Here is a 27827-nt window from a genome sequence, read left to right on the forward strand (position 1 = left end):
GCCCTCTGTTTCCATCAAAACTTAATTGGCATTCCCTTGTGCCTTCCTTCTCTCCACTTCCACTCTTTTTGTCTCCTCTTCCTTCCGCCTCTCTCCTTTCCCTCTTTCTCCCTCCTTCCTGCTTTCTCTTCCCCTCCTTCTCTCCCTTCTCCTTCCCCTTACTCTTTCCCTTTTCCTTCCTTCCTCTTCCCCCTTATTCCCACCCTCTCTTTTCCTTCCTCCCCACCTTCCTTCCCTCCATCTCTTCCTTTTTCCTCCTCCTAATTCTCTTACTCCGCTCCACTCCTCCTCCCCATATTTCCCTCCTTCGCTCCTTCCCTCCACCGACATCTGACATTCTGAGAGGGTTCCAGGGTAAAATAGGGAAGATGCCCAATTATCAACCCATTCCCTCGTGTATTCCTATTTAGGTAGTCGAGAATGGTTCCATGAACTCCTGCTGAGATGTGATGACCCTGTGTTTTGTAAGATGTGCAGGGATGTGTGTCCATTAACAGAGATGACATGTCCCAAAGGAAATTATGTGACTTGAAGGGACTTTCAGAAGCCATCTTGGATTTTGGCTTCGTGAACGTCTATAATTGAAAAAAAAAAAAAAAAAAACATAAACGTAAATCACGTCATTTTTACTGTTCAATGGGGGAGAAAAATTGCAAACAAACATTACTGTTTTGAGCCATTCCAAATTAAAATAGAAGGTTTCCAGCAACATTTATTTATTCTGTAAGTATCGTCATCTGACACACTAACTATCTATCTCTTGCCAGATGCCAGACACTAGGTAACGCTATGTCAGTATCTCAGTACTGTTGATTATTGCTGATCAGGAATGGTCATTATTAATTTCCTGCAGGGTAAAGTGAAATGACGATGAATAAGCATAATATCTAAGTTTATCGCCGTTTTCACACTTTTCTTTTATATCAGTATCACTCGAACTTTAATCATCATATCATCATCATCATTATCATCACCTACATCATCATCATCATCATCATCTGTCATTTTCAGTTACGAATATTACCAAATCATTGTCATTCACACTATCCTCATTATCTTCATCGCTTCCAGCCTGACAGTTCACAACACCTGGAGACAAGCCCTGCACATGTGAGAAGAGGCTCATATCATATGGGTTCACTTTCATTTAGCCACACGTACAAATTCACTCAATGTCTATGGGCATATAAAGACTACAAGGAGGGAAGTGTGTGAGACTTACTTCTGAGTTATCTTTCTATGTCGCATCCTTTCCCATCATCTTCTGAACATCAAAGTCGAACAGTTACAATGCTCGTAAAGTGCGTGCATGATGCAGGTAAATGCCTCCAGCTCAGTAAGTTCACATCTGCATCTTAATTTGATTCCATTTCTGCAAAGATCCTTCGGAGTCTGAGGTACTTTCTAAGGTTTATTAAAGGCTTCCACTAATATTGTTCTTCAAAGTACTACTGCGGTCTTCTCCAGTGAAGCAATACAGATCAGTGAGCGAACTAGTGAGTACACTGAGTAAACTGGTGTGCTAACATTGGTAACCTGTGCAAAACACGACTCTACAAGGGTAAACCATAGCATTGTGAAATTGTGATGGATATGAAAAATATTCTTATTTTTTACTCTTTACATGCTAAAACCATCCTTCTTAAAGAGTTACGAATTTGAAATGAGCATGAAGAATGATTTCTTTATATCATATGATATCTCAGAAGCTCAGTGTTATCAATATTTCTAATTTTACATGTCCCTCGACCCAGAATCCAAGACGCTGCGGAAGGGCTTCCAACACCTTTTTCTTGAGAGCACATTACACCAGTTAACAGACCTCTTGGCAGTTTAACGCCTTCATTTCGATGACGTTCTTTTCGTTTTGTTCATGTCTCCAGTGATTATATTTAATTCAGGAGAGATATAACTCAAAGGTTTAGATATAGCCTTAACCAACTCCTCCATCACGAGAGATTTTTTCTGAAGTGAATAAAATCATCCGGAAGTAAAAAAGATTATGGCGGAATATGCGTCATCATAGTGAAAGGACTTAAACCCTAGCCACTAAATTGGTATCTCCAGCCCCACTAGTGCTTCTCCTTCTCTATCTTTCCCTCCTCCTCTCTTGTTTTCCCTCACATTCCATTCCTTTCCTTTCTTCCCTACTCCTTGTCTCCCTCCCTTCCTCCTTCCCTTCCTCTCTATTTTCCCTTTTCATTTTATTCTTCCCTCCCTCATTCCCTTCATTTTGTCTTCCATAAGTCCCTCCCTACTTCCCTCATGCCTCTTCTCCCTTCTTTACTCCCACCAATCCTCCAATTTTCCCTCTTTTCATCCTCCCCTCCCTCACCCTACTCTTCCTTCCTTCTCTTCTTCCCTCCACCCCTTACTTATTTAGTAAGTGTTTGGTTGACTTTAATCTTCAGTAATCATCATCATCGTCATCGTCATTACTTATTGACATTCTTCCAATCTTCTGTCCTTTTCTCTCACCTTTTTCTCGTTTATCTCTCTCCCCCCTTCCTCAACCCACTTATGAGGCAGGACAGGAATGTCATCCCTATTGACCTTTATCTTTCCCTCTTCATCCTCCATATCTTACTCATCACTTCTCTTTCTTCCCTTCTCATCTCCCTCTCACCTGCTTTTAACCTCTTTTTCTTCCTTTTTTTTTCCCTCTTCTCCTTTCGTTTCCCCTCATCTTGTCACCCTTTTCCCTCTTTTTCTCCTCCCTCTTCGCCGTCCTTATTCTTTCGTTCCCTCCCTCACTCCCCCAGTTCTCTTTCCCTCCCTACACCCTCTGCCGTGGGGCGTGGCCGTCCCAGTGTGAGACAGGGCAGGAGTTGTGAACTTTTTCTCTTATTCTTTCCCTCTTCCTTCCCCTTTCCCTCCATCTCTCTGTGTTTTCTTCCTTCCCTCCCTCACACCTGCCCTGCACCTAATCTACAAGTACTAGTAACGTTAGGCGGGTCCTCTCACCTTGTCAATTTCTCCCTCGCTCTCCTCCCTCCCTTCCTTCCTTCCTTCTTTCCCTCCCTCCCTCCCTCCCTCCCTCCCAGCACCTGCTACTGAGATAAGGCGAGGCAGACTAGTTGAAGTAATTCCCCTCGCTCTCCTTTTCACTGCGTCTTTCCTTCCTTTTTTTCTCTTATTTATTCATAACTTTGTCTTTCTTATCCTCCTTATCTCCACCTACCAGTTACATATTCGTAAAGACGTTCCAGTGAGACAGGACGCAAGTAGTGGAATTTTACATTTATCGTTTCTTCGTCTATCATTCCATTCTCTCTCTTCTCCCTCCTCCTTTCTCCCTCCCAGCTTCTCTCCCTCACTCCTTCCCTCCCTATCCCACTGCACTTACTCGTGACATAAGGAGGGTCGTCCCACTGTGAGGCAGGGCAGGACAGAGCCCAGTCGTCCACACCCTCGGGCCAGTTGAACGGCTTAGCCTCGTTCGTCCCAAAGTTGGCGGGTTCGTTCATGTCCTGTGGGGAAAAGCAGAAGTTACAGTTCGTTCAAATTAAATTGCCGAAGATTTTAGACCATTTGTAACATATTTCCCACAGTTAGAAATAATAAAAAAAGATAATAGGGTTCTACGCCCCTTCCATTTTATTTTTAGTAACAAGTCCTATAGTCTTGCTATTTAACAGCTCAGGGGCAGAAGAAGACAATATTACTGCTCTACATTACTTTTTTTTTTTTCTTTTTAAATAACAGAACGGAGGAAGGAAAAACAAATTAATAAAAAAAATATCCATACACCAGACTACTGGCGTCCTCCATTCATAAAATATCTGAAACAGTTGGACTTGAACAGCTGTAGGTTGAAGTTTGGGGGGAAACAACTCCGGGGAAGCGGGTTCCAGTGAGATGCAGTTCGGGGAATAAAAGAATTCTGATAGTTGGGAGTTCTGCAATATGGCTGTGTGACATTCCAGTCATGAGCGCTACCAGATGCCCGCGTATCACAAGGGAAGGCATGGAGAGGTGGCACAATGGACGCAACTTCGTCTGAGCATTTGTCATAAAAATATGTGTAAAATAATGCAAGGGAGGCAACATTCCTTCTTGCTTGTAGGGGAGGTAGTTTATTTGTTTATAATAGCAAGGTTATTAATAATTCCAACAGCTTTGTTCTGAATTTTGTCGAGCTGTTGTAGTGCAACCTCTCCACATCCATTCCACAAGGGTGAGCAATATTCTAGCTAAGAGTACACATGACTCTTATAAATTATAGCGAACTGCCCGTCAGTGATGAAGTTACGGACTCTGTACAATAATCCAAGTTTCTCTGAGGCAGTTTTAGCAAGTGATCTGACATGAGAGGTCCAGCTGAAGACATTGTTAAGTGAGAAACCGAGAATTTCAATACTTTTGGATATGGGAATATTAGTAGCACTGGGGTGGGATGTTTGAAAGCTCGTAACTGCTGCTAAGATCATCATAGCGGGTACGATAATCATAGCGCGCTCGTAAACTGCCAAGGTGTATATTCAAACAAATTTTACGATGCTCCATCCGCCATATTTGCTCATAGCGCTACGATTTCTGACAAGCACCCTTAAGCTGATCATATGGTCGCACAGTGGGATGTTTCTCAAACAAATTCTATCAAGTGATGCTGAATTTGTTTATTTACCCTTTTCTGTGAACGAAGATGGAGTTACAAGTGGTTTTACAGGTAGAACTGGCAATACGAAGAGCAATGAGACATGAAAGGAACTACAGAGACAGACTGGATCCATTTGCTTACAGTGCCGAACATTTGTTGAGATACTATAGGTTTCCCAGACAAGAACTCCATCATTGGTGTACAAGAGTTTAACCACTAGTTGGACCAGAGAAAAGAAGATTCTGTGCTGTGCCATGTCATTTGCAGGTGTTAATGACATTCAGATTTTATGCAAGTGGCTCATTTCAGAGTGCGTTGGCAGACACATGCGGCTTAACACAGGGATGTGTGAGCAGAATAATTAACAGTGACACATGTGTTGTACAGAATATATCTTAGGGAAGTTAAGATGCCAAGAGGTAAGCAAAGAAGGGGAATCTACGGCTTACACCTATAAAAATGCAGACCGATGCACTGTTCATTAAAACATGGTTTAACTCTGTGGGAGTCGTAACAGTACAGTCTGACGCCAATGATATATAGTTTATTCATATAAAAGGGTCTCAGTTTGCATCTCGATATTTTCAAAATTATCAATGTTTCGTTAATATCTCGTCCCACGCCGCTTGTCTTCTGTCAGCAGTGACTTTGACGCTAAACCTTTCCCTCAGCACTGTCTGTCTGTCGAGCCAATCCTGTATTAGCGCCATCATCTCCTCATCTGTAAAATTTGCTTGACAAATTCGTTTGGTGGGGGGCTTGTCACTTGCCATTTCTCAGATGTCTTGGGATGAATACCGTAGTTGCTTGAGTGATGTAATTGCGTGCTTGGAGGAGTGTATTTGTTTACATTTTGAAAGTGCATTATGATTGGCTCAGAATCTTTCAAGTTTATGAAATCTCTCTTCTGAATGGCCCAGCGACAATCAGCTGGGTTGCATTATGAACAACAGGAACGGAGCGGAAAGGGTTTTACGATCGCATCATCGTGAGCTACGAGGGTTGTCGCGAGCGTTAAAAGATACACCTTAGCGGTTGTCGTGGCTCACGATCAAAGATGGCCGCTACGAGCGCGTTACGATGATCACAGCGACGTCTGGCAACGATGTTTTGAAGATCCCACCGCTGATATCTATCTATTAGTAAATTGTATATATTTGGTTTTACTAGCATTAAATGAGGCAAGGTTGTTTTGTCCTCATTCATTGATCGTAGGTACGTCTTGATTTATGGAGATGGCTGTACTGAGTTGAGAGTTAGAGATATTAGACTCTGTAAGTGGGTGTTTGAATGTGAATGAACTGTGAAGTGTTGAGTCGTCTGCATATGAATGGATGGGATTGTGGGTGACAGATAAGAGATCATTAATATGAACCAGGAACAGGGTTGGCGCCAGAACTGATCCCTGTGGCACGCCGGCATTAATTGAGTTTAAAATGGAATATACATCATCTACTTTAACTCGTATTACAGTATGGTTTTCGCCACGAAAGATCCACCATTGACTTACTCAATCTCCTGACTCATACCATTCATCAGTCAGTTGGCCAACATGGAGAAACGCATGCAATGGCCCTTGATGTTTCTAAAGCTTTCGACAGAGTGTGGCACCATTCCCTGCTGTCCAAACTCCCTTGCTATGGACTGACGTCTTTTGTTTCTCTGCTTTCCTCATATCTCAGTGACAGAAAAATAAGAGTTAAAGTCTATCTATCTATCTATCTAGATAGACTTTAACTCTTATTTTTCTGTCACTGAGATATGAGGAAAGCAGAGAAACAAAAGACGTCAGTCCATAGCAAGGGAGTTTGGACAGCAGGGAATGGTGCCACACTCTGTCGAAAGCTTTAGAAATATCAAGGGCTATTGCATGAGTTTCTCCATGTTGGCCAATTGATTGATGGATGGTATGAGTCAGGAGATTGAGTAAGTCAATGGTGGATCTTTCGTGGCGAAAACCATACTGTCTATCACTAATTACAGTAAGTTGTTGGATTCGAGATGTTTAACTATGTGCTTCTTAATTAAAATTTCAAATACTTTACCAAGAGAAAATGTGACAGCTATTGGTCTGTAATCAAAGGGGTCAAAGGAACCTCCTTCCTTTGGAATTGGGTGGATATTGGCTTCTTTTCATGAATTACGGAATGAAGAAGTATGCATAGTCTGAATAATTTAGCTAGAACAGAGGCAAGTTCTGGGGAACACTTTTTCAAAACAACTGGAGGAATTCCATCTGGGCCTGGAGCTTTGTTGGCTGGCAAATTATCCAGGATGGATTTTACGTGTTATATCTGTATTTTAAGTGGAACAATTTCAGGAGAGTCAAGTTCTAGTATTGGGACGTTCTGGCTGACTTCCTCTATGGTAGAATATCTGGCAGTTGTACTGGCAAAAATATTCCCTTTCCCACGGGGGTCATTTGTAATGTTGCCATCTGAAGATTTTAGTGGGGGAACGGGTGATGACTTGTTAAAGTTATTACTGAAAGAACTGAGAGTTGATCAGAACATTCTTCCCATAGAACTTTTTTTTGACTGGCAGGACTGGACCATCTCCTCAGAAGGCGAGTGATATCCCGAAATAACCCTTCCCATTGTTAGCGAAATACAAACGAGGAAGGAGTGTCGTATGAAGACCATTGGATGTGAAAGCTGTTGTTGTAATGACTATGTTTGCCTGTATCTGAGTCTGCAATTTGCGAAAACATGAATGTATGGGAGAGCCGAAGGAGGAATTGGAAGGGTAAGGGGGTGGGGGAGAAATGAGAGAAGTGAGATAGGGATGCAGTAGGTGAAGGAAGGACAATAGGGGTAGAGGAGGAATGACAGGGGTGAGAAAGGTATGCAACAGGTGAGGGCGGGACAACAGGAGTGGGACAGAGATGAGAGAAGTGGGGAAAAGATGGTATGGTTGAGAGATGAGAGGGGTGAGGAAGGCATGGGAGGGGTGGGGAAGGGATGGGAAGGCTGGGGAAAAGATGTGAGGGGTGAGGGGAAAATGAGAGGGGTGAGGCAGAATGGGAGGAGTGAGGGAGGAATGGAAGGGGTGAAAGAGGGATAGTAGGGGCGTGGGAGGGATGGGAGAGTTAAAGGAGAGATACGAGAAGCAATGGGGGCGGAAAGAAAGGAGGAATACGAGATAAGAGAGGGAAAATAAAGGAATGAGGGAAGGCTACGAAACTAGACCTGCCAAACTGTTTATTGCCAGACCCTTTGGTATTCTTGGCCAATAAAATAAACAGAAAGAGCCTAAACAAGTCATTTTATGAATCTGATTTCGTACTCATAAAGAATCTTATTGCATATATTAAATTCTCAACCAAAGAATCTTTGCGAATGACTTAAATCCTTGTAAAATATCGCCTATCATCCAGTTAGATACAAAGACGATTGCTGGAGCAGCCCTTGGAGGTCCAGTTTGGCCTGGATCTGTCCTGGTTACAAGTGACTCAAAGACTAATGCGTTTGTAGACCGGCCCCTGCCGCTAGCAAGGTTCAACAAATACGGAAGCAGATGATACTGATAATAAATGTAACTGAAGGTTATGAGGCAGAATAAAATATGAGGATAGAATGAATGATGAATGACTATGATTAAAATCCTTCCATCTTTCGAAACATTCGAATGATCCCACAAGGAAAACTTTCCACTTCACCTGATTCATTCTTAACAACATGTATTTTCTACTTACAATCCATAGGCCATCGAACTGAACATCCTGGTAGAACCTCTCAATCTCGTCCATCCACCACTCCTGCCCGGCCACACTCAAGAACGAGGGGAAGGCTGTCCTGTTCTCTGGCCACACCTGAAACAGAATAATGTAAATTTTTATGATCCCCTCATATCAATATCAGTTTAACATTTTCCATGCTTAGTATGATCTCGTATTACCTTTGTTTCATTCTTCCAACCCCAGACTACAGTATTTAAATTAGATGGGACCTCTAGAAGTGAAAGAGACAATGAAAATTACAACCAAGTATCAACCCCAACAGTTCCAAAATTAAGTGTGTGTGTGTGTGTGTGTGTGTGTGTGTGTGTGTGTGTGTGTGTGTGTGTGTGTGTGTGTGTGTGTGTGTGTGTGTGTGTGTGTGTGTGTGTGTGTGTGTGTGTGTGTGTGTTTTGAGGCAATATCTAGTGAGAGGACCCGTTCAGGTAACAATGTACTAACATAACCCAGCATGATGTTACTGTGGTTTCCTCCCGCGTGGTTGTGCTCAATGGTGGTGGCGTTGGTGTCGTCTGGCCATGTGATGTAGGCGCCCATCTCCACGGCTCGCTGGTGTGGCTCGTACTCATCCGCTGGTAGCTGTAAAGGGCAAAAGAAAATTAACTGTGGCGGCTGTCTGCTGAAGACTGTTATTTTGGTTGTTTGTTGTTGTTACTTGACCCCATCTGTCTGGCCAAGTAGACCCGTCAACCACAAGTAAGCAAATGCTTCTATGGGATCGTCCGGTATAGCATAGAACATACACTGTGTAAGGAACCGACGTCCCCCTGCAGTAGACAGCGCCTCACCAGAATCGAACCAGGGTCCTTTACCATTGCAAGGTACAGAAAAATATGGAGAGGTTTGTCTCCCAGGTGAACGCAGGATGCACAGCGCCACCACACGTTAAGTTGCTCGTCAGCGCCACAGACTGTTCAAATAAGGAATAAGTTAACAGGCTGAATGTAACGTCCGCCTGATGAAAAGATGGTTAGACGGGGTGTTAGTAAAACGTCATTTCTGTAGACCTTGCTCTTATCACGTGAGTGTTGTCATGATGGCTGTGATGGTCGGTACGGGAGAGGGGTGGAAAATGAAGGGTGGAATCATCGCAGTGTAAATTGACAAGGACATCAATATATGTTTACATCAGAATATGCCTGATTTGTTATTAGAAAGAGAACCTCTGACTGGCCAAATCTCGAGGAACACAGCTGTTAATAACTACAGAACTACTCTGGGCGTCTACAAGTCTTCAACGACAGGAAAGGAGATATAAGGTGCAGTATCTTTGGACTTATATGTGACAATGTTTACTTTTCTTCAGTGCAAATAACATCATAGGACATGTAGACTTACAGTACACAAACTACAGAAGGTTTTGCCTACATTTACCAGCAGTGGTAAGAGTATGATTATCGGTTTGTTGCTGTTCCAGCCACTAACAGTTCTCATACTGAACGTTTTTTATTTCACGAGTAGGTAGAAACTTTTTAAATTTGGTCTTACGGATATTTCTTGTTACTCTCTGAGAAAAGATAATTAAAATGGTTAAGACCTTTTACAGACACCCTGCATAGTTAACAGAGCGGGTTGCTGCGTAAAATGAGGAAAGGATTTAGGGAGGCAAGAGCAAAAGAAAAGGGAGGAATCATCATCATCATCATCATCATCATCATCATCATCATCATCATCAATTTATCCCATGAATGTCTAGGGTGGGAGGGATCAAGAAACAAGAAAACGGAAGCGCGACATTAGGATAACTACGGTGTGTTCAGTGACGGAAGGAATGAGGTAAAAATCGTAACAGAACACATTACAATGCATAGTGGTCAGTAGACATTGTAAGTAGGCCGTAAGTATTATGGCAACTTTATCTTTAAAGTAGGATATGCCAGGCATGGTGGTGTGATATGTAGTAGTGTGTGTGGTGTAGTGTGTTGTGTAGCAGTGTGTAGCGTGAGAGTGTGTGATGTGGCGTTGTGAGGTGTGTGGTATATCAGTGTGTGGTATGCTAGTGTCGTGCGGCAGTTTAGTGTCACAGTACGAGTAGAAGGTGTGGTGGTGTACGGTGTGGTATTGTGAGTTGTGATTGTGATAATGTGGTGACACACTGTGATTTGTGGCGGTGTGTGATGTTTTACGCATGACAGTGTGCAAAGCATCGTAAGGTGTGGCAACTGTGTGAGGCACAACCGTGTGAGATGCAACAGTGTGTTACAACATTGTATGGTGTAAAAGTGCGAGGTTCAACATTATGAAGTACAGCAGTGCCAGGTATAACAGTGTAAGGTGCAGCACTGTGTGGTGTAACAGCGTGAGGTGCAACGTATGAGGTACAGCAGTAAGAGGTGCAATATTAACAAGTACAGTAGTGTATGAGGCAAGTGTGTGGTGCAATATTAAGAGGTACAGCACTGTGAGGTATAACAGTATGAGGTACAGCAGAGTTGAGGTGTAACAGTGTGAGGTGCACAGTGTGAAGTGCAGTAGTATAGGGTGCAACAGTGGGAGGTCTACAGTGTGTAATGCAACAGTGGGAGGTTCAACAGTGTCAGGTCCAACGGTGTCAGGTCCAACGGTGAAAGGCAATACTACGAGCTACAACAGTGTGGGGTGGAACAGTGTGAGATGCAACAGTAAACTGCAACAGTGTGAGGTGCAACAGTGGGAAGTAGAACAGTGTGCGGTTCAACAGTGTGAGGTGCAACAATGTGAGGTTCTACGGTGTGAAGTACAACAGATTGAGGTGTAAAAGTGTGAGGTGCATCAGTGTGAAGTGCAACAGTGTGAGATACAACAGTGTGAGGTGCAACATTGTGAGGTGCTACAGTGTGAGGTGCAACAGTATGAGGTGCAACAGTGTGAGGTACAACAGTATGAGGTACAATAGTGAGTGCAATGGTATGTGGTACAATAGTGTGAGGTGGAACTGTGTGAGGTGCAACAGTGTGAAGTGTAATAGTTTGAGGCACAGCAATGTGAGATACAACAATATGATGTACAACAGTGTGAAGTGCAACAGTGTGAGGTACAATAATGTGAGGTCCACGGTGTGAGATGCAATAATATGAATACAACAGTATGAGGTGTACAGTAAGATGCAACAGTGTGACGTACAGCAGTGGAAGGTACAACAGTGTGAATGCAACAGTGTGAGGTGCAACGGTGTGAAGTACGATAGCGTGAGGCACAACAATGTGAATGCAACAGTGTGAGGTGCAACAGCGTGAAGAGCAACAGAATATGGTGCAACAGTGTCATGTTTGCCAGTGTGTTGTTTGATAGTGCGTTGTTTGAATGTGTAAGGTTGGCAGGATGTGGTGTGCTAATGTATACAGTGGCATTCTAAGGTGTGTGTGTGTGTGTGTGTGTGTGTGTGTGTGTGTGTGTGTGTGTGTGTGTGTGTGTGTGTGTGTGTGTGTGTGTGTGTGTGTGTGTGTGTGTGTGTGTGTGTGTGTGTGTGTGTGTGTGTGTGTGTGTGTGTGTGTGTGTGTGTGTGTGTGTGTGTGTGTGTGTGTGTGCGCGCGCGCCAAGATTACACTGAGACAATCATCTTTTCCTCCTACTCGTCGTCAGTGAACCAATCTACTTTAATCTCCTCCATCCCAATCCTCAAAGGCCTGAGGGTTTGTTCATCTCCCTGAAGTACTTAAAGGGATCGACTGCTGAGGAACCTTATGCCTCCTGGTTCTGGGATGAGATTAGGGGTGAGAGAGGGGAAGTGGGAGAGAAAGGACATGGGAGTAGGAGTAGGGAGCCCGCGAAGAGAGGAAGCGGGAGTAGAGGGAGGGAGGGATAGGACAAAACAGGGAGTGAGAGATGAGAAAGGGAGTGGGACAAGGGAGGGAACAGGAGTAGGAGAGCTGGACTGAGACAAAGAAAGAGCTGGACTGGGACTAAGGGGAGTAGGAATGGACCCTGAGAGAGAGAGAGAGAGAGAGAGGCTGTCATAACCCTTTCAGTACATCCCATTCTAATACTCACTTCAACCCGGTAGCGTCCTTTTCGTTTCAATAAGGTTACCAATAGATTATTTTATTCAAGTTAAGAAAAGCCTATAGTAGAGTAGATAATGAAGCCTATATCCTGCCTGTCAGATTCGAAATGTCTCTCATAAACAGAATAAACTCTTCTAGAGGCACTGTATCACTTGTAAACTTTAAAAATACGCCATTTATTGAACGTGTTTACCTCCTCAACACGGTGGCGTCTATATATATGTTTATGCTACTTCTAGGAGTCTATATCTGGCTATGGGAAGAAATGCTGGAATGAAAAGGGTTAGTTTCACTCATCACTTCAACGTCCCTTAACTGAATATAATACTCTGTGGCAGCAATAATAACAATGAAAAGAAGCCATCGTATTAAGCGAGTTCAGCATTTTTTTTTTTTATTTAGTCCCACTCGTTCAAACATTCTTTCTTTTGTTTCTTTACCTTCGCCAACGAAGTTGGAGGAGGTTATGTATTCACCAATGTTTGTTGCTTGCCGGAATCGAAAGATTCGGCAAACATGCTGGTCAGCTCCGTATGTCTGTCTGTCTATTTGTTTGTCTGTACTCTACAGGTCACAATTTTGCGCTAATCGTTCTAAAAAAAAAAAAAAAATCGGAAGGTAGATATCCATAAACCCTGTAAGCCTATTGTTTTTTCGTCAAAATCTGTCAAAGGCCCTGGGCCGGGTGGGGTGTTGAAACCCCTCAATGGCCGTGGGTCCGGAAATCGTCGGGACCCAGTTGCCGGCCCAGGCACCATTTTTCCAAATTTTGAAAATCGATTTTTTCTTTTTTTTGCTTACCAAATTGAAGAGAAACGTCTGGCGCACCTGGCAAAGAAATTTTTAGCTTCCTAAACCCATCAGGTTCTTCGCTCGTTCGTTCGTTTACAGATTTCCTGCACCTATAGTGCAGGCCGGGCCATACATTAGCCCGGTCAGTGGGGTATGGGCTGATTTAAAAAATAGTAAAGGGGGAGGACAGGGTCTGGGGATTGCCTAGCACACGCGCCATGTCTCCTGGCTGGCTTTGTGGTGTGTGTGTATATGAAACACGAAATTTAACTCAAAATTACTGCCTACACGCCGGTGAAAACTAAGCAGATACATGACTGCCTACATGCTGGTGAAAAGTGAGCGGACACAATCGGATCCATCCAGCAAGTGCTCTGTCTATGGCAGTTTCATCTGTTACTTTGTCCACACTATATCTCCAGAAATTCTCAATTACATTTTGTGGAAGGGTGGGCCATGGGCCAAGAAAGGACTGATTAAAGTTTGGGGGCAAATCCGGATACGAAGTATCCCGCACAATATCTCCAAAAGTTCTCAGTGAATTTCAACGAAACTCTGAGGAAGGGTAGGCCACGGGCCGAGAGAGAATTGATTAAATTTGAGGGCGGATCCGGATTCGGATCCTATGTATTCAGCACAGTATCTCCAAAAATTCTCTATGAATTTCAATAAAATTTTGTGGAAGAGTGGGCCATGGATCAAAGAACAATGGATTAAATTTTGAGGCGGATCTGGATTTTATGTATTCCACGCAATATTGCCACGTATTTGGATCCGGATCCTTTTTTAATGGCATTGGCGGAGGTATGCGCTCTCTGAGTCCTTTGTAGTTGTAACAGTGACTGGTTAATTTTACACTCAGCTTCACTCATTCAGCCAGGTCCCTCCTTTTTTTTTTTTTTTTTTTTTTTTTCAGTTTACTTCTTTAATTTTACATACAGTTACAGAAAATAAATATCGCTCCATCTTCTGATCGAACATTTATGAGACCCTTAAATAGGACTTGCGGGGCTCCAATGATGGTATCGGTGAGGTTTCGAAATTCATTGCTCACTTTCATTATTTAATCAAATGAAGAGAATCAGTTATTACCTCCGCCAAGGAGATTATGTTTTTGCCGGTGTTGGTCTGTTACTCCCGCCTTGGTTATGTTTTAGCCCACGTTGGTTGGTTGGTTGGTTGGTTGGTCTGTCTGTAACCAGGATTATTCAAAATGTTACGAACGGATTTTGGTGAAATTTTGTGGAAGGGTGGGCCAAGGGCCATGGGAGAAATGTTTAAATTAGAGGGTGGATCCGGATCCGGATCCAGGGTATCCCGCATAATATCTCCAAAAGTTCTTACTGAATTTCAATGAAATTTTGTGGAAAGGTGGGCCAGTGACCATGAAAGATTTGATTAAATTTGGGGGCGGATCCGGATTATATATCCACGGGTCCGGATCCGGATCCTTTTTAACTGCAATGGCATTGGCGGAGGTATGCGCTCTGTGAGTGCTTTCTAGTTATGACTGCAGCTGCACCTTCCCACAGCTTCAAAATTCTACCCCACTCTCTCTCACTCAGTTTAGTATTAGCTTGTTTACCAGTGAATCCCACCCGCTCGAAGAAATTTCCCAGGTCCTAATATTCATTTACTCATTGCAATCAGTTTAGCTCCCATCCCACACCCTCCCACTTGTACACCTGTCTCACTCCTACTCGGCTTGACAATGGCTTGTTTATTGTAAACTCAGTACAACTCGTTCTACAATATCAACCAACCACTCAAATAGTCAATCAAACAATCACTCAGTTAATCTCTCTCTCTCTCTCTCTCTCTCTCTCTCTCTCTCTCTCTCCCTCTCCCTCTCTCTCTCTCTCTCTCTCTCTCTCTCTGTTATCATCCCATCCTACACCCTCCCACTTGTACCTCGCTCACACACACTGTTTAACAACCACTCAGTTCCACTCACTTCTCGAGCCTCTCACTTTTACTGTATGTTAGCTTAGTCTCACTCCCATCTCACTCTATTTACATCCCATCCCACAACCTCCAACTCGTATCCCTTCCACTCCCACACAGCCAAGCATTGTTCCTTTTAAACTCAGTTCCTCCTTCATTTTTATGTTTATTTTCATACCACTCCTAATTTAAGTCTCTGACACTCTCATCCCACTCATTCTCACTCATTTCTCCTTCTTCCTACTTCATCTCACTTGTGCCGCGCTCACACTATACCCTCTCACTCTCTCCAGTGTCATCCACTTATCTTCCTTAGCCAAGCTTCTACTAACCATTCTTAACCAATGTCTTCCTACTCACGCCTACTCGCATCGCTACCCATTTCCACCCAATCTTTTTCATGCCCCACCTACTAATTTCTGTTCAAGTAAATAGGCTCCCACCTACTCCTATTCCCCCCAAATTCCATCCCCTCCTCCCATCACTCTTTTACTTCTGTTACACTATTCTTCTCCCACACCTTTCGCGCTCACCTACAACATGCTCCCACTCCCCTACCACCCCTTCTGACACCCTCTCAGTTATTCCTACTTACTCCAATCCTCCACCCCCCCTCTAATCTCCTCCCACACATCCTCAATCACTCCAGATCCCTCTCACACCCTCCCACTCTCTCTCTCTCTCACAGCCTCCCATATCCCCACACTTCCCTTCTGTTCCCTGCCATACCCTCTCACACCCTGCCAAACCATTCCGTCCCACACCCCGTCACGCAATGTCACTCAGCATAACTTCCATCTCGGTATAACTTCTTCCCACTCAGCTAAACTCCTGTCCTTTAATCCCACACTCACACTCCCTCTTACCCCTTCCCCCCTTCCACTCCCAAACCTTCCAGTACTGTCTCACTCCCTCTCACACTCTCCCACTCCCTCCCACCCCTTCCCTTCTATTCCCAAACCTTACCATGCTGTTCCATTCCCTCTCATACTCTTCCACTCCCCCCCACCCCTTCCCTCCCACTCCCACACCTTCCCATACTCCCACTCCCTCTCATACTCTTCCACTTCCTCTCACCCCTCCCCTCCCACTCCCAAACCTTCCCATATCGTCCCACGCCCTCTCATACTCTTCCACTCCCTCCCACCCTTTCCCTCCCACTCCCACACCTTCCCATACCGTCTTACTCCCTCTCATACTCTTGTACTCCCTCCCACTCCGTCCCACTCACCTCCGCGTTGATGGCAGGGTCGAGAATAACAACAAATCTCAGCCCGCCCTCCTTCACCTCCCTGATGTAGTCCTGCAGGCCGCCATAGTTCTTGGGGTCCACTGTGAAATCCATGCGCCGGTCCATGTAGTCGATGTCGCCGTACTGCACGTCCTGAGAGGGGCCAGTGGGGTGAGTGGGATGAGATGGGGGTTGCTAAGGTGAGAGAGAGAGAGAGAGAGAGACACACACACACACACACACACACACACACACACACACACACACACACACACACACACACACACACACACACACACACACACACACACACACACACACACAGGAGGACCGGGGTATAGAAGTTGGAGTGGGGTGGGAGGTAGGAATGAGATGAAAGGTAAATCGGGTGGGAAGGGAGTGTGGGATGGGTGGGGTGAATCGGAAGAGCTGGTGAGACAGGGGAATGGGGAAAGAGGGAAAAGAAGGAGTGGGATGAGAGGTGAAAACGAAAAGAATGTAAGGATTAGGAAAAGAAGAATAAGCAGAGAGATGATCGAGATAAGAGAGAGGAGTGGGGTAAGAGGAAGGAGTAAAGAGAGAGGGCGGGATGAGGCAGAGTAGGGAGAGAAGGAGTGTGCTGAAGGATGACTGGGACGGGAGATAAGCAACATGGAAGGGGAGAGAGGTGAATGGGAGGAAACTGGAGAGATGGGTGGGGAGAAAGGAAGGAGTAAATGGGGTTATGAAGGAAGAGTGAGTGAGTGGGATGCGAGAGAGGAGTGGGGTAACCAGCACTTTTATCTGTGTCCTTGTACTGTATGACGCTAGAGGAATACGTCTATCTATCTATCTATATACCTAGGCTGCTTCCCCCCAAGGAAAGGGAGGTAGCCGAGACAGGACGACACACTCCCCATTTACTCATCCATTCAAACACATTCATTCGCATCTTAGCCCCAAAGGGGAAAACGGACAGATCCTCACCGCACCACACCGCACAAGGGTCAACTGCGCAATGCAATCAGTGACATCCGCAGCAGGGCCCGACAGCAGAACTGGTTTACCCCTGCCACATCATAACAGACCCATCCCCTTACCCGCACCTGACCTGACTAGCTGATCAGACCAAATGCGGGAGAATATCCCCTCAGGGCTGCGTCATCATTTATTCATTCACAATTTCTCTCCATTTATTTCTGTCACGCACAGCCACTCTTCCTTGCTCAACAGACATCCCTCTCGCATCCAGCGCTCTCTTCACACTGTCCATCCATCCTATTCGTGGTCTTCCTCTCAGCCTTACACCTCTCACATCAGATCTAGTTATCTTTTTCACCAATCGCTCATTATCCATTCTCTCCATATGCCCAAACCATTGCAACACCCTCTGCTCAACTCTACCAGCCATCTCCCGAACAACTCCAGTTCTCCTTCGCACTTCATCATTTCGCACCCGATCCATAAGCGTCACTCCACACATACTCCTCAGACACCTCATCTCCATTACATTCAAACTTTTCCTCTCTGCTACACCCATATTCCATGGTTCAGCCCCATATAACGCAGTCGGTACCACAACACCCTCATATACGTACACAGTTATATTTACAAAATATAAGTTATACTGTATAGAAAACAGTACGATATTTAGCACACTGTAAGCCGTATTGCTATAACTAAAAGAGCGATAATGTGGAAAAGCCCTCGGTATTTTAGCTTAATTTCTGAAGCATGTAACGATGATAGAAACTTCTGACCTTTTCTGTGTCGCTTCTGACTGTACTTTGCTATATGGGATGAAGGTTGACGACATCTAGCAATCACAGGAGTTCCGTAGATTGGAGTAAAAAACTGATTATTTGTTTGCATTTCATCACACTCACTCATTTTTAATAATATGGCCACACATCACAAAAGAAGGGGTCACCTAATTCATATATTTCATTTCAAAGCGAACATAAAAAAAAAAAAAAAAAGGATATCTGTAAAAGGCTGAGCACATATCATGGAGTGACAAAATTGCATAAGTATATAAATTCAAAAATAATAATAATAATAATAAAATGGAGGGAATCGAAGTAATAGCATGTCCATCAACTCCTTTAGTATCTGTAAGTGTCCATGAAGTGATATTGTGCACTGGCTTACGCGTCAACTATAATGATCATGGGAAGCGTCTTGGCCACAGCTTCAGAACTCGTGCGCGTAGTGGCAATAAACGAGCATGTGTAATAAGGCTCTTTTACCATGCCCATACAAATTACTGAGAAAAGAGAGAGAGAGGGTGCCAGAGTACGTAAGGGAGGATAGTGTGTCGTGGGAAGAAGAGGCGTCACTGAGTGGGGAAAGAAATGTCTGGAGGTTCTAGTGTCCAGGCCACTCCTCACAGAATGCAGCGTCAGGTAGTACATATGTTCTGAGTGCCTTCAGTATGATTTTCTTTTTATGTCGCCACAGCCAGTCGATTTTATTCCCCTCAAGCCGGTGGGCCTCTCGTGGCGAAGGGGTTAAGAAAGAACACCAATATCCTCATGAATGCGAGAGTCCTTTCTTAATCGAAATAAAATAATCTTGTAGTGGCCATAATGAAGCAGAATCGCACATCATAGTGAAGGCGACAAGATGTGGGAATATCCTTAAATTATGTTGAAAATCCTTCACTTCGATTACTTTTTTTTTTTTTTTACTTTGCTCTTGCTCTCTCTGGATAATAATGATCAGTACAGCAGGAAGCTCCTCAAGTGGTGGATTACATATAATTAAGCTACTAGCGTCCATATTTGATAATGTGGAATATAATCGAGCAAGCATGTTTGCTAATGTATGAAGCGTGTCATCCCATTTGTCTCATAACAGTACACACTGTGCACAACAATAGTGTGGACACCTGTTGTTCAATTTTTTCTTCTTCATCTTCTTCTTATTCATCGTCGTCGTCGTCGTCTTCTTTCTTCTTTTTCCTTCTTCTTTATTCTTCTTCCTTCTTTTTCCTCCTTCTTCCTTCCTTTTTCTCCCTTCTTTCTTCTTCTTTCTTCGTTCTTTCGTTTTCTTTCAATCTTTCTTTTTATATCTTTCTTTTTCCCAACAGTGTTGTGATTTTTCCTTTCTTTCCTCATCGATTCTTTTCAGACTTGCTGCTCTTCCTTTGGCACCCCCTTTTTTTTCGATTTAGGCTTTTAAAGGGTTATAAGGGATCAAAAGTCAAACCATACAAACATAGATTTTTGGATCATATGTTTTTCTATATTAATTAATCACGGCAATACGCACAGGAGTATATCAGAGTGCTGTAGCGTTTAGAGATCCTCCCGTATTCCAGTGAATATGTTGAAAAACTACTTTCCCATAACTTTTCAAACAATGTGCACAGGTTTGCTGGAATTTTAACAGTGTTCGTGGTGAGTCAGTTTTAGCACTCAGTCTGGTGCTTCCTGGCCTTTCCAGGAATATGGTGACGAACTTTCAGAAAAGCCACTTAAGTGCACATAACAACTGTTAGTTTTTTCATAAACTTTTCAACAACTTGGGCAGTTCCCCTGTTGCTTTAATAGTTTTCAAGATAACACAGGTTCTGAGCCCAGCTTGACACTTTTTTGCTTTTATCAGCAATATGATGGTCAGTATTGTGAAAAGTCACTCAAGAAGCACCTATTATTATTTTCCACAACATTTTCAACGGCGTATGTAGCTCCGCTGATACTTAACAGTTTCGGAAATGAATTGATTCGCCACTGTTGTTGAACTCAATATGTGGCACTGCGTGTTCGTTCACAATTTCACTCACTTTGCTCCCCCTCTTGAGCAGTTATAGCCTTCATCAACTTTTGTGTGTGTGTGTGTGTGTGTGTGTGTGTGTTCGACTCTGGGCATAGGCTTCACAGCCTGCTTTCAAGGCCCAGTAGTACTCCTACGTACCGTACACCTCGACATGTCACCACTTCGGCGCTAACACCCACCGTCCATACTGAATACATGCTAGGGCTGTCTCATACAGGACTGGTGTATTGGTATTAGCGGGGGTATTTTTACGACATGTCGGCGGGTCTTCTGGTAGATAAGTAAAGTCTGATTTCTATGAATTTCAAATTCTTAAACTGTTCCCTGCCACAGCGGGATTTGAACCTGAGTCCGTTAGGACTGCAGGCCACCTCTCTACCGATTGAGCCACTGCCTCCCCCATAAATGTTTCGATGAAATCTCTGTCACATCATATTAGACCGTCTTCGGGTGGTAAGAATATAATACACAAAGCTGCCCTCGTACTGAAAGGATTCACATGGTACGATGACGCTTTTCTTTAGTTTACTGTTGCTACATCCAGTCAGTTTCAACTGACTAAGAAAGGACTTCTTGTTCTGAAACAGATGGTGAATGTTGCATGTACTGAAGCTTATTCACTATAAGGATTCTACCGGAAATTGAAAATGAAAAATAATAATATGTATGACATGGATGAAATAATGATAAAACTCTTCAACGGACTGAGGACATATAACTCCTTCACTATGGTGGCGTTGTATTTCGTTAAAGTCTTGTTGCAGCAGATGAATGTTAAGCAGCTTAATAATCTCCAGGCCCGACTGCCACCCCAGCCGCAAAAAGGCATTGATTATTTTAACTTTCACCAAGGTAAAATTTTTTCTTACCGATCTGAAGAGCTTGAATTTACACACCTGAAAATGCCACTCTCAGTCCCATAGGCCTAATGATTACCGCACAATCGACCGTCAACTATTAGAATAGTACCCATCGCTTCTCAAAGAAAATAGGAAAATTTTGGCATATAACTATTTTCTCAACAAAACCTTACAAAAAACACCCAAATCAATGTGAAACATGTGCTAAGCCGTGAAACAAGCTGTATGAGTGCATAAAAGGGGGGGGGGGAATTACCTCTGCATGCAAGATAAAAATATATCGATTCACTGCATATCATTCAATAAGGCAAATATTTATACGTATGTTGAAATGTATAAAGAAAAACATTATAATATAAATAAACGAAATAACTGAACAAAAAAAATAAATTGCTTGTTACGTTAAATTATTAAGCTCTGCATGTAAATTATTAAGCTCTGACTAAATATATCTGTGCTGTTTACTTGTCCCCTAATTCTACTGACTATCAAAAATTCTTCGACTATCTTACTTCTACAATGGAACACATTCTGTCCATTTCGCCTTTCTCTGAAATCTCTATTCTTGGAGATTTCAATGTTCACCACCACCTTTGGCTCTCCTCTCCTTTCACAGATCCACCTGGTGAACAAGCCTACATCTTTTCTATCCTTAATGACCTAGAGCAGCTTGTACAGCACCCTACCCGTATCCCTGACCGCCTTGGAGAGAGCTCCGACATACTTGACCTCTTCCTCACAACTAATCCTTCTGCTTACTCTGTTAATCTTTTCTCTCCGTTGGGCTCCTCCAATCACAATCTTATTACCTTAACCTGTCCTATCACTCCGGTACGGCCTGTGGACCCTCCAGGGAAACGTCGTCTGTGGCATTTTGGAGCCGCGAACTGGGAGGCCCTCAGGCAGTACTTCTTTGATTTTCCCTGGAATGATTATTGCTTCCATGGCCGTGAGCCATCTGAGTGTGCCTTGCGCATTACGGAGGTTATTCTCTCGGGCATGGAAGCATACATTCCTTTCTCATATCCTTTGACTAACGCAAGAAAGCCTTGGTTTAATCACGCTTGTTCTAATGCTGTCCGCAACAAGGAGAAGGCCTACAAAAGGTACCGGAGCCAACCCACCCCTGAATCACATCATCTTTACGTTTCTGCCCGGAATCGTGCTAAGTCTGTTCTTCGCTCTACTAAAAATAATTTCATTCATACTAAATGCTCTCAACTCTCCAACTCGAATTCTTCCTGCTCCTTCTGGCACCTTGCCAAAAATCTTTCTAACAACTTTACCTCATCATCCTTCCCTCCTCTTTTCTACTCTGATGGTTCTGTAGCTATTTCTTCTACTGATAAAGCAGATCTCTTCGCACAGACTTTCTCCTCCAATTCCACCTTAGACGATTCCGGTGCTGTTCCTCCATCACTTCTCCCCTCTGACTTCCTCATGGCTGACATTAAAATTTCTTCAGTTGATGTATTTTCTGCCATCACTGGCCTCAGTACTAACAAGGCATATGGGCCTGATGGGGTCCCTCCTGTTGTTCTCAAGAACTGTGCTTCTGTGCTTACACCCTGCCTAGGCAAACTCTTTTGCCTTTGTCTGTCAACTTGTACCTTTCCTTCTTGCTGGAAGTTTGCTCTCATTCAGCCAGTCCCAAAGAAGGGTGATCACTCCCAACCCTCCAACTATCGTCCAATTGCTTTAACGTCCTTTATTTCAAAAGTTTTCGAGTCAGTTCTTAATAGAAAAATTTTAAGGCATCTTTCCTATCACAACCTTCTTTCCGATCGTCAGTATGGGTTCCGTCAGGGACGCTCCACTGGCGATCTTCTCACCTACCTTTCAGACTCCTGGTCATCCTCCTTTCGGGACTTTGGCGAAAGCTTTGCCATTACACTTGACATCTCAAAGGCTTTCGATCGAGTCTGGCATAAATCTTTAATTTCCAAACTGCCCTCCTACGGTTTCTATCCTTCTATCTGTGCCTTCATCGCTAGCTTCCTTTCTGGTCGTTCTATAGCCGCTGTTGTAGACGGCCATCGTTCTTCTCCTAGATCTATCAACAGTGGTGTTCCTCAGGGCTCTGTCCTATCACCAACTCTCTTCCTTTTATTCATCAATGATCTTCTAAGATGTACATCTAACCCTATCCACTCATACGCTGATGACTCCACCCTTCACCTTTCCATTCGGTTCCCGCAACGCCCATCTCAACAGTTACTTCAAGAAACAAGGGATGAGGCTATGGCACACCTAATGTCTGACTTGGCTCGTATCTCTGACTGGGGTAAGAATAATATGGTTGTCTTTAATGCATCTAAGACTCAGTTCTTACACCTATCAACCCGACAAAATCTTCCACAGGTATACCCACTAATGTTTAATAATATTCAGCTTAATCCTGCATCATCCTTGAACATGCTTGGGGTTTCATTTACTCAGGACTTATCTTGGAAAGATCATATTACATCTCTTGTTAAATCTGCTTCCAAGAGATTGGGTGTGCTCAGCCGACTCCGCTCTTTCTATACTCCTGCACAATTGTTGACTCTATACAGGGGTTTTATCCGCCCCTGTGTGGAGTACAACTCTCATGTGTGGGGAGGCTCCCCACATACAGCTCTTCTCAATAGGGTGGAGTCAAAGGCTTTTCGTCTCATTAACTCTCCTCCTCTTACTGACTCCCTTCAACCTCTGTCTCTTCGCCGCACTGTTGCATCTTTATCTCTTTTCTATCGCTACTTTAATGGTCACTGCTCCTCTGAACTGTCTGCTTGCATTCCTCCACCTCTACGACGGGCGCGTAGCACCCGTCTGGCAGCAAACTCTCATCCCTTTTCTGTCCAACTCTCTAATGCAAGAGTTAACCGTTACTCCCAATCTTTCATTTATGCAACAGGTCAGCTCTGGAACTGTCTCCCTCTATCTGTATTTCCTGCTGCCTATGATCTCCAGTCTTTCAAACGCAGTGTGTCCAGGCATCTCAAAATGATCGGATCTTGAATTTGGCTCTCTATTGTATTTTGTTTTTCTCTTGGAGGGAACTGTTACTGCGGGCTCATGGCCTTTGGTTCCTTCTTCTTCGCATTAAAAAAAAAAATAAAAAAAATAATACAATAAAATTCATGTGTGTGTTATATAAAACGCTAAGAAACCTGTAGCCTACTGATGTGTGTAAATGGTAGAACGGCAGAAATATTTAAAAGAAATAAGTTGCAGGTACCATAAATTATAATCACAAAAGTTTCCCATCGAAAATGATAGAAAATGGGTAAATTGTATGAGGAAACTAATATTCCTTGGCTAATAACCTTAACTAATAATAGATATACATTCCATTGCATCAAACAGGTCACTGATGCAATGGCATTGTGTTTGGCTTGCTTGATTTGGGTGGGAGGTGACAATCAGACGAGGAACCAATGGGGCAGAGGGAGGTGGAGTGGGTGTGGGGGTTGCCCTGGGAGGTGAAGGGGAGGTGTGGGGCCTCAATAAGGAGGGAATATGCCTACTACATACTCTCACAATGGCATAGACGGGGAATGGGGGAGATCTGGGTGGGAGGAGACAATGAGTGGATAATCCAATGGGGCAGAGGGAGATGGAGAGATGGCGAAGGAGGAAGGGGCCTCCTACCTTATCTAGGGGGACCAATCATGCCAGACACCACCAGATATTGTTGTTCCCATTTGCTAGCTTCCATTTACGTCATTGAAGACGCCTGGCAACCTTTACTCACTTTTTTGTGGCTTCTGCTATATCGATGTGGACCAGACTGACCATACCTTGTCTAACACACATCGATCGATGATGAACGGACTTTAGGGGTTAAGGAAACCTCTCGTAGCAGAGGGATAAACGTAAGCAATATCAAACTTAAGTGTACAAAGGAGTATAAAGGAGTACAAAGGAAAGCAAACAGCAACAGACCTTATGGTCCTTTCGAGGCTGTTTGCTACAGAGTAGACTATGACTAAGAGATCTAACTCTACATGCTAAAGGATAAGGATAGTAAAGTAAGAAGGCTCCCCCCGCCTCCAAACTCTCCAGTTAAAACTGGCAAGAAAAAGTGAGAAAAACCACCATGCAGCATGGAAAAACTGACATGGAAATTTCATAGGAAAGACTGAAAAGGAAAAGCCACATTCTGTAATACATTATCTATAAGCTACCACTATGAATAACCTGAAAGACATGGTAGTAAAGTAAAATGAATAATCGAATAAATAAAATTTATTTATTCGATTATTCATTAGTTATTTAATAACTAATGCATGACACTATGTACGGGTACGTTGAGTTAACGGGGCGTCTGCGGACACAGCTTGGAATTTGCACAGTGCACAGTGTGGATGTTCAGGGGTGGTGTGGCAGCCTTGCCTGGCACTATTAAGGCAGGCAGCAGTCAATCAAGCCCTAGCTCCGTTCATTCCACTGAGACTAGGAACTTTCCCATGCGGGACAAGCACACAAGTCACCTCCTGAAGCAGTGACCCCTGGTACATTAAAAAAATCCTGCTGGTGGTTACCTAACTAACAGGGACCCTCAGTGATCCACAGCCCATCACAGGTCAAAAGTATGAGTAGTGGCCGTTAACTCAGGGCTATCTGTGCATACCCTAGTCTGTGCATATACTATATTTGCATTTAATAAATTGATCCAGGCTCTAAAAAACTAAAATAAAATAAAACAGAAAATTATACATACACAAGTATTTTATTCAGGAGTAAACATATTAAGCTGGGGGTTAGACGACAAATACTTATCCATGCGACTTTCAAAGGTTTGTACTGCATTACAATTTACTACGTTGGAGGGCAATTTATTCCATATATTTACAACTCTATTGAAGAAGAAATGCTTAGGTTCATACAACTGGAATCGTTTGCCAATTATTTTATGCCCATTGCCTCTAGTATAATTCGAGTGATCAACTGTGAAGTATTTATCGACAGCCATGTTATCATGTCCTTTGAACATTTTGAATACTTGAATTAAATCTCCTCGTATCCTCCGTTTAGTTAGGGTAAAGGGATTCAGGGCTTCTAAACGTTTCTCGTAAGGGGGATTTCTCAGTCTAGGTATCATCTTTGTCATCCTTCGTTGCACTCTTTCAAGCTTTTCCATATCCTTTTTATAATACAGTGACCAAAACCGAACGCAATACTCCAAGTGTGGGCGTACAAAGGAATTATACAAAGTGGGGACAATAGTATCGAATTTATATTCAAATGCTCTGCCTAGGAATCCAAACAATTTATTGGCTTTTTTCTTGTTTGCTTGGTTTCAAATCGTTTGTTATTATAACTCCTAAGTCTTTTTCATGGTTTACCCTATCAAGCTGGACATTATTCATGCTATAACTAGCTCTTACATTTTTACTGCCACTGTTTAGCACTTTGCATTTAATAATATTGAAATCCATTTGCCAGACTCGGGCCCAGCTAAACAGTTGATCAAGATCTCTCTGAATTGCCTGCCTTTGCAGTGCTGTATCTGCTCTGTTACCTATTTTTGTATCATCAGCAAATTTTGAAATCTTACACAACAATCCTTCGTCAATATCATTTGCGTATATTAAGAAAAGAATGGGACCTAACACTGAACCCTGTGGCACTCCACTTGTAACGTTTATCCAGTCTGACTCTTTTCCATTTATTACAACTCTTTGCTTTCGTCCGGTGGGCCAATCTTCTAACCACCCGAGAACATTGCCGCTGAAACCATGTGCCTTTAGTTTCTGAAGGAGTCTTTTGTGTGGAACTTTGTCAAAAGCCTTTTGCAAATCGAGGTAGACCACATCAACAGATTTAGTCTCGTCGTACATGTTCAGTATAGCACTGAAAACGTCAAGCAGATTCGTGAGGCAAGAGCAATTATTACGAAAACCATGTTGCGAATCTTTTATGAGGTTGTTTGTTTCAAAGTGTTTCTCAAACTTGTCTCTGATAATAGTTTCAAACAATCTGCAAACCACCAACGTTAAATTAAGCGGTAGTTTTCTGGTTGAGCTCTATTGTCCTTTTTGAATATTGGGGTTACATAAGCAAGCTTCGATTCATGTGGCACCTTACTGCTCTTAGGTGATGATAAGTTAAATAGTTCAGATAAAGGCTTTGATATTTCATTCTGTAGTTCCTTCAATACACTTGGAGATATTTTGTCCAGTCCTAGTGTTTTATTCTCTTAATTTGTTTATTGCAAGCAGTACGTCACGATCGCTAACTGTAATGTCAGTGATTATGTTACCCTCTTCTATGGGAATGGGGGAAACAGGAATCGTATGTATATTTTCTGTTGTAAATACTGACGCGAAGAAAGTATTAAGAATTTTCGCCATTGTAGTTTCATCATCAGTGTGCTCTCCGTTATCTGTGATTAAGGGACCGATTGATGGAGTTATTATCTTTTGCTTCTTATGTAGCTGAAAAATTCTTTGGGATTTGATTTACTGATACTTGGAATATGTGCCTGAAGGTTTTTCTTACTGCAGGTGGCAGGTGATGGCGACCATCATCCACTCTCATGATGTAGTGCTGCTTACCTCTTTAACCTTTATCATTCTTTTTCTGTGCCTGCCCTCCTCTCATCCCATTTCTCCCATCTTTCCTCTCACTTTTTATTGCTCTTACTTCCTTGTCAGGTGGCTTTACATTGAGTGACAAACCTAATGGTTTCCTGTAAGCCACGAAGCCATTTACAATGCTGGATGGTAACCATATAACCAACCCATATGTACTCCCTACATGTCAACATGTGAGCTGGCGAAGGGTTAGTGCCCCTCCCAGTAAAATATCTACCCCAAAGTCAAACGGCCACCCCTTATGGGATAATGGAGTCTGACTACGGATAGATAGATAGCATATAAAACCTATGCATCTCGACAATTATTTCCCAAAGAAAAAATGTTTCGTGGTAGGAAGC

At 43.2% G+C, this 27827-nt stretch overlaps 1 pseudogene; it reads right to left on the minus strand.

The window, feature by feature from the left end:
• LOC145401977 (maltase-glucoamylase-like) overlaps positions 1 to 27827 on the minus strand; it is a 189263-nt pseudogene that overhangs the window by 13032 nt on the left and 148404 nt on the right.

This window comes from Coenobita brevimanus, chromosome 57 (assembly GCF_032717465.1).
Source record: "Coenobita brevimanus isolate Jiangsu-jjx chromosome 57, ASM3271746v2, whole genome shotgun sequence".
NCBI classification, from domain to species: Eukaryota; Metazoa; Arthropoda; class Malacostraca; order Decapoda; family Coenobitidae; genus Coenobita; species Coenobita brevimanus.